Source organism: Elephantulus edwardii, unplaced genomic scaffold (assembly GCF_000299155.1).
Source record: "Elephantulus edwardii isolate Elephantulus edwardi_28Jun2011 unplaced genomic scaffold, EleEdw1.0 scaffold00110, whole genome shotgun sequence".
Classification (NCBI taxonomy): Eukaryota; Metazoa; Chordata; class Mammalia; order Macroscelidea; family Macroscelididae; genus Elephantulus; species Elephantulus edwardii.
Window position 1 is genome coordinate 1,321,358 of NW_006399860.1, and position 7,834 is coordinate 1,329,191.

Here is a 7,834-nt window from a genome sequence, read left to right on the forward strand (position 1 = left end):
TCCTACTGTTCTTCTATTCTTAAGGATTCCTTTGCTTATTCGGGGCTTTTTCCCATTCCATACAAAATTGGAGATTGCCTTTTCCATCTCGTTGAAGAATGGGATTGGTATTTGTATTGGGATTAGTTTGGTATCAGTATTGGGATTGTGTTGAACATGTAGATTGCTTTTAATAGAATTGTCATTCCACTATGTTGAGTCTTCCTAGCAAGAACAGGGAATATTTTTTTCCATTTAGTTAGGTTTCTTATTGTGTCTCATAGTAGTGTTTTCTAGTTTTCCTTATAAAGAGCTTTCGTGTCTCTAGTTAGGCTTATTCCCAAGTATTTAATATCGTGTTTGGCTATAATAAATGGTATTGCTTTCTTATTTTCCTTTTCTTTGTTGCTATAGAGAAATACAACTGATTTTTGTATATTGGTCTTGTATCCTACCACTGTGCTATGTGCCAAATTGATCTACTAGGTCTAACAGTTTTTTCATTTAGTCATTGGGGTTTTCTGTGTACACTATCATATAAAATGCTTTTACCACCTCTTTGTCAATTTGGATGCCTTATTTCTGTCTCTTGTCTTATTACTCTGATAAGTACTTCAGATACAATATTGAATAGCAGAGGTGGTATGTCCTTGTTTGCAATAGAAATGCCTCAGTCGTTCCCCATTGAGATTGATGTTGGCACTTGATTTTGCCCACAGAGTTTTCACTATGTTGAGGAAATTCCCTTCTACTCCTATTTTGTTGAGCATTTTAATCAGAAAGCAATGTTGGATTTTGTCAAAGGCCTTTTTCCCCCCCATCAATTGATAGGATCATGTGGTTCTTGTTCTTTTCTTTGCTAATGTACTGAATTATGTTGATTATTTTTCTTATGCTGAACCATCCTTGTATTCCTGTTATGAATCCCACTTGTTTTCATGGTGGAAATGCTTGCTCAGCTGTGTTGCTTCCCTTTCCAGGGTTGTGTGCTTCTTTAAAAAGATAATCTTAAAATGGCCAGTTTGTGGTGGCTCATTTTGGCTCCTTTTGTTCCCAGAGCTGTCTCTCGTCCCTGGAGATCACGGGCAAAGCACCATGATGTCTGCTTTGGAGAACTGCATCAACCAAACTGTTGCTGTTATTACTTCTGATGGAAGAATGATTTTGGGAACTCTGAAAGGTTTTGACAAGACCATTCATTTTATTTTGGATGAAAGTCATGAGCAAGAGTGTTCAGTTCTTCACAGGGGATAAAACAAGTCGTTTTAGGATTATACTTTGTGAGAGGTGACATTGTTGCAGTCATTGAAGAAATTGATGAAGAAACAAATTCTGCACTTGATCTGTGGAATATTCTAGCAGGATCTCTAAACTCTGTAGCACACTAAAGAAAATCTATGTACATTCGACATCTGTAAGTCTTTGTACAGAAACAGGTTATTCTGAGGAAGATGTACAGAATTTTTATGAACATGTAATTGTGGCTTTTGACTCATTCATTCATTGTAATATGATATGTAAATTATATTTTTACATTTTTCTAAAGTAAAATTTGTTTTTGTCTAAATCATAGGTCTAGTATCTTAAGTAATTTGAGAATCTAGTGATTATTTTGGGAGGTTTTATAAGAAAACTGTACTTTTTGATGCTTTAATATTTATAGAAAACTCATTGAAAAGAGAAGTGTGTGGTATACTAATCAAACATACAAATAACATCAAAAGCATAGTACCTTTCCCTGATTTTTAAGAAATTCATAAGAAGTAAGTCGGCTGCGTTTACTTCCTATGAAATAGGGTAACATAACCCTAAATCTAGCTGCCAGTGTGTTTGCTTTTAGAGTTGGTTACCGGTGTTTTGTGGAGTTGCCCCCTGCCACTTAGAGATGTGAATAAAAATGTATTTCATTGAAAAAAAAAAGGGAAAACTATTAGTGAAGTTGTAATGTATAGGGACAAAAACAAAGACTTGAATGTTAACAATGATTTGGAAAGTTAATATTGGTGGGAAAGCTTGACAAAATTTTAAGTTGCTCAAGAAATAATGGACACAGATTTCATGACGAGGATATTAGGTGAAAAAATTAATGTTATTCGAGTTTTTAATTTTTAAGAATTGAAGAAGTTCTTATATTAAAGGAGTTTTGCTTATAAATCTTTCTAAATCTCAGTTTCTATTAGGCAGCCTTTGTGACTTAATTAGTCCCCTAAACTTGGTTACAAAATGTGTAAAAGTTGGTTTGAGTATCAGATACAGTCTTACTCATTTTATTAATAAATCAAAAGAGATAATCTTAAAAGAAGATAATCTATAAAACAGGACACTCAGGATTTCAATTCCTTTATGTGTTCTTGAAGCTTTTAACTTTTCTTTCTCCCCATGGGCTTTATTCTTTATTTTATAGGCCAATCCATTATTTTGCTGTCAGGTAACACTGGGAGTGACTTCATTTCCAGGGTTAAAAGAAGTTAGTCTTGGGGGTTCCTTCAATCTTTATTAGTCTAATAAGTCTTGCCTTTTTTTTTATTAATTTGATTTTGCCCTATATTTCATTCCTATTCTAACCATGATCTTCTCTTGTGTTCCAGCTCAGAGCAGTTGCTTCTCATAGATGGGCAATGATCAGTTCTTCTTGTTTCAGGCTAGTGAAGGCTATGGTTTATGTTAACCATTATCCTATTCACTAAAGCCATCCTTCAGTCTGTTCCCCCCCCCCCCCGCCGCCCCGCACTCGTTTTTGCTCCAAGCGGAAAGATATATGTTTTAACCCAACCAAAAAAAAACCCTCAAAAGCATTGCTGTCAAATAAAATTCAACTCATAGCTGACCCTCTGGTTTTTGAAGGCTGTAAACTCACACAAGAGGGTATTGTCCATCTTTCTCCTGTAGAGAAGTATTGGATTGAACTGCCTGCCATTGGATTAGTAGCGTAAGTCCCTACCCACTAGGCTACCAGAGCTCCCTGTCATAATCCATAGCTTTCCTCAATGAACTTTTGAGTGTAATTTCACATATGCATATCTTATGCATAGTGTTCTCAAAGAACAAATGAAATGCTGGTTGTCCACTATGCTTTGCAAAAGTACTACTAGGGGAGCTCTGGTGGCCTAGTGGCAAGGAGCTGCAACTACAATCCCAGAGGTACACGGTTCGAATCCACCAGATGCTCTGCCAGGAAAAGGAGGGACAATCTCCTCCTGTACCAGTCAGATCTGATTTGATGGTACACTCAGACAAAAACTAAAAAAAAAAAAATTTAAAAAACCCACAAAAAACCAAAAGTACTATTATAAAGAGTTTTATTAAGTAATTGAAGACCTAGATAGACTTTGTGGGTTTAATGAATTTAATAGATAGATGTGTTTTAACAGAAAATTGAGAGTAAGTTAGACATATGCCTATGATGACACTTTAAAAAAATTATTTATTGATATTTTAATGAAAGTTTACAGAAAACTTGGATTTTCATTCATTCATTGTTGCACATTTCCCTCCCTACCTCAAGCACCCTTCCAATTCACTTTTTCTTTAGAAAGATTCTTTCATTGTTGCACAGTTTCTTCCCTCTTCTCACTCCCCAGTTCACTTTGCTATGCACCTCTTATTCATGCAAATAATACCTAATCATATATTCCTTTTACAGGTCTTTCCCTCATCTATTTCAATACAGTGTTCATTATTTATTCATTTTTTTCTTAGTTTTCCCCCAACCCTCATATCAGTCTTGTTTTATAACAGTGGCATTATGCCATATTTGTCTGTTTGTGACTGAGATATTTCACACAGCATAATGTCCTCCAGGGTCACCCATTTTGTATAATAGTTTATTAGTTCCTTGTTTTTCAGTGCTGCATAATATTCCATTGTGTGAATATACCACTGCTTCTCTATCCATTCATTTGTTGATGGACAGGTTTATTCTATCTCTTTGCTATTGTGAACAATGCAGTAATAAACATAGGTTTCATATATTTGTTTGGGTGGCAGTTATGATTTCTTTAGGGTATATTCCCGGTAGTAGAATTGGTGGGTCAAATATTAATTCTATTTCTAACTTTTTGAGAAAATGCCATACTGCCTTCCATAGTAGTTGCACCATTTTACACTCCCACCAATAGTGAGTAAGGGTTCCAGTTTCTCCACAGCCTCGCCAGCATTTGCTGTTTGCTGCTCTATTCAACTTTGCTATTGTTTCTGGGTTGAGATGATATTTCATAGTTGTTTTGATGATGACTACTTTTCCCAGTACCAAAATAGACATAAAACCTAACAAGATTTTCCCCCCTCTAGTACATATAAATGCAATTACATTGTCATTTTTGCAGAAATAGTTTAAAACTATGATTTTTTTCTTGTTGAAAGGATGGTAATGTAGCCATTTTCTCTACAATATCTGCTGTGATGGAGGAAGATACTTTCATTATATCATGGGATTTAAAATAAGCATGTTGAGCAGTAAAATGGTAATGATGAAAATGAATCTATGAATTTAATGAAGTTGTTAAAAATAGTAAATAATGGTTGAATCTTCAGAGGCCCAATTTCTAAGTTTTTAATAACTTGAAGAGAAACCAATGATGTGATTGAAAAATGAATTAATATAGCAAGGAGGGTAGAAGGTGGATTGGAAAAAAAAATCAGAGGTGAGGGAAAAGAATGCCATAAAGGAATGAAACTAGCCAAAGGAGAATGTTGGTAACATTCCTGATTGGTTTGTCTTACAAAGAAGAGCAAAAAATGCAAGCTTGAATGGAGCTGTAACAGACTGAAGACGTTTGAAGTAATGGCACTTTTTAAAACATAGATTCAGGTTATTATCCACAATTTAAGCTACTGAAGATGCTAATGATTAAAATACTGCTAAAATAATAGAATTCCTTTCTAAGTAGGTAATAGTGTAGTTCTTCTGATTTTCAAATGGAAAGGAACTGTGTTGTTAGGTGCCATTTAGCCATCTCAGGCTGATAGCAACAGATTAAGGCTTCCCCGATCCTGTACTATCCTCAGGATCTCTGCTGTGCTCAAAACCCCATTGCCGCAGTCACTGTGTCAGTTCAGCCCTTTGAGGGTCTTTCTCTCCTGTACTGACCTTCTACTTTTCCAAACGTGATGTCTTTTTCTGAGGATTGGTGCCTCCTAATAACATGCCTAAAGTTTGTGAGACCATGTTTCACCATCCTTGCCTCTAAGGAGCAAGTCAACAGCTGATTTGCCCAATGAAATATGTCCTTTTATTTCTTGACTTCTGCTTCAATGGGTGATGATTGTGAATCCAATAAAATGAAATCCTTGACAATTCCTATCTTATCTCCATTATCGTGATACTGCCTATTGGTGAGGATTTTTGTTTTCCTGATGTTGAGGTTTAATCCACAGTGAAGGCTATAGTTTTTGTATTTTCTTCAGTAACTGCTTGAAGTCTTGACCCTTTGAGCAAGCAAGATTGTATCATCTGCATATCACAGGATCTTCTTCCAATCTTGATATCACATTCTTCTCCATGAAGTCCAGCTTCCAGGATTATTTGCTCAGTAAACAAATGTAATCTCTCATGGCTTTTGTGTCAGAACCAACTCATAGCTGACCCTCCCTTGGATTACTGAGGCTGCAAAAGACACAGGAGAAGATGGTCCATCTTTCTCTTTTTGGGCTGTTGGTGTATTTGAACCACTAGCCCAGTGCCATCTGAATTGGAACTGGTGATCATAGCTCCCTACAAATTGAATAAGCATAATGAAAGAAAACAACTTTGATGCACACTTTTTCAAATTTTAAACTATGCAATAGTTCTTTGGCCTGTTCAAAAGACTGCTTCATGATCTATTATCTACAAGTTTTGCAAGAGTACAATTAAGTATTCTGGGATTCCCATTCTTCTCAATGTTATCCATCATTTATTATGATTCACACAGGCAAATTGTTTGTTGTTATGTGCCGTCAAGTCACTTGCGACTCATAACAACCCTATGTGCAAGAGCCCTAAACTCTGCTCTGTCCTGTGCCAATTGCACTGTCTCTGACACTCCCATCCCGATTACCCCAGTCACTGAATCAATCTACCTCATAGAGGGCCTTCCCCTCCTGCACCGTCCCTCCACCCTCCCAAGCATGATGTCCCTCTCCAAGGACCGTCTCTCCTTACAACATGTCCAAAGTATGTTAGGCGGAGCCTCAGAATCCTTGCCTCCAAGGAGCCGCCTGGTTTAACCCTTTCCAGGATGAATCTGTTTGTTTTCTTGGCAGTCCATTGTACCCTCAATATTCTTCTCCAGCACCACACCTCAAAGGCATCAATTCTCCTTCTATCCTCCTTAGTCACTGTCCAACTCTCTGATGCATAGCAAGTGATTGCAAAGACCATGGCCTCTATCAGATGCACCTTAGTCCTCAGAGAGACACCATTGCTCTTCAGTACTTTGGAGACATCTCTAACAGCAAACTTTCCTATGGTAATACGCCTTTTACTTTCCTAGCTACTGGTGCCAAGAGTGTTGACTGTGGAGCCAAGAAAACTAAAGCTGTGAACAATCTCAATCTCTTCACCATCTATCCTGATGCTGCCAATTGGCCCAGTGGTGAGAATCTTTGTCTTCTTGATATTAAGCCTCAATCCATATTGGTGGCTGCAGTCCTTGACCCTCTGCAGCAAGCACTTGTGTCATCTGCCTAACACAGATTGTTGATAGATCTTCCACCAATCTTGACCCCACATTTCTCCTCATAGAGCCCAGCCTCCTGGATAATCTGTTCTGCATACAAGTTGAAAAGATATGGAGACGACACATCCCTGGCGTACGCTCTTCCCAATTTTGAACCATGTAGTGTTTCCTTGCTCTGTTCTGATGACTGCCTCCTGGTCCAAATATAGGTTTCTCATTAGCACAATCAAGTGTTCTGGGATTCACAGTCTTCTCAGAGTCAGCCACAGTTTGTTGTGATCCACACAGTCAAATGCCTTTGCATGGTTAATGAAACACAGATAAACATTCCTCTGGTATTCCCTGCTTTCAGCTAAGATCCATCTAACATCAGCTACAATATCCCTAGTACCATGACCCCTTCTAAACCCAGTCTAGGCTTCTGGCAGTTCTCTGCTGATGTGCTGTTCCAGTCACTTTTGGATAATCTTCAATAGAATCTTGCTTACATGTGCAATCAATGATATTGTTCTATAGCTTCCACACTCTGTTGGGTCACCTTTCCTTGGGATGGAAACAAATCTAGATCTCTTCCAGTCAGTTGGCCAAGTGGTTGTTCTCCAGATTTCTTGGCACAACTTGGTGAACATATCCTGGATAGCATCTACCTTTGCATATTCAATTAAACATAAGTAAACACAAAATAAAACACACAATCTTTTTGGTATTCTCTGCTTTCATCTCAAGTTCATCTGCACACAGCAATGACATCTCTTCTGAATCCAACTTCAATTTCCTTGTTAATGTTTTTCCAGCTCTTTTAAAAGAATCTTCAGCAAGATTTTACTTGTGCGTGATAGTAATGTTATTGTTCAATGATTTCCCTGTTTTGTTGGGTCACTTCTTATTTTTTAGAGAGGAACAAACTCAGATCTCTTCAATTTGGTTGGCCAAGTCAAATTTCTTGACATAGTGATTGAGTAAATCCAATCCTGTGTCTGTTTACTTAAATAATTTGATAATTCCTTCAGTGCACCTGTCCTCTCTTCCTTTAGGAATCTCTCTCTCTCTCTTAACAATCTATTTGGAATTGCCTCAAAGCTGACCTTCTTATGTGATTTTGGAGGCTGTAAATTGCATCTGAGGAGATTGCCCATCCTTCTCCTGTGGAAGCACCAGAGAACTGACCCACTGGAGAGGGCCAGCCTTTGGGTTAG

At 37.5% G+C, this 7,834-nt stretch overlaps 1 pseudogene; it reads left to right on the forward strand.

Annotated features, from left to right (window-relative positions):
• Nucleotides 1–1,074: 1,074 nt before the first annotated feature.
• LOC102845862 lies at nucleotides 1,075–1,367 on the forward strand (annotated as a pseudogene).
• Nucleotides 1,368–7,834: the final 6,467 nt, after the last annotated feature.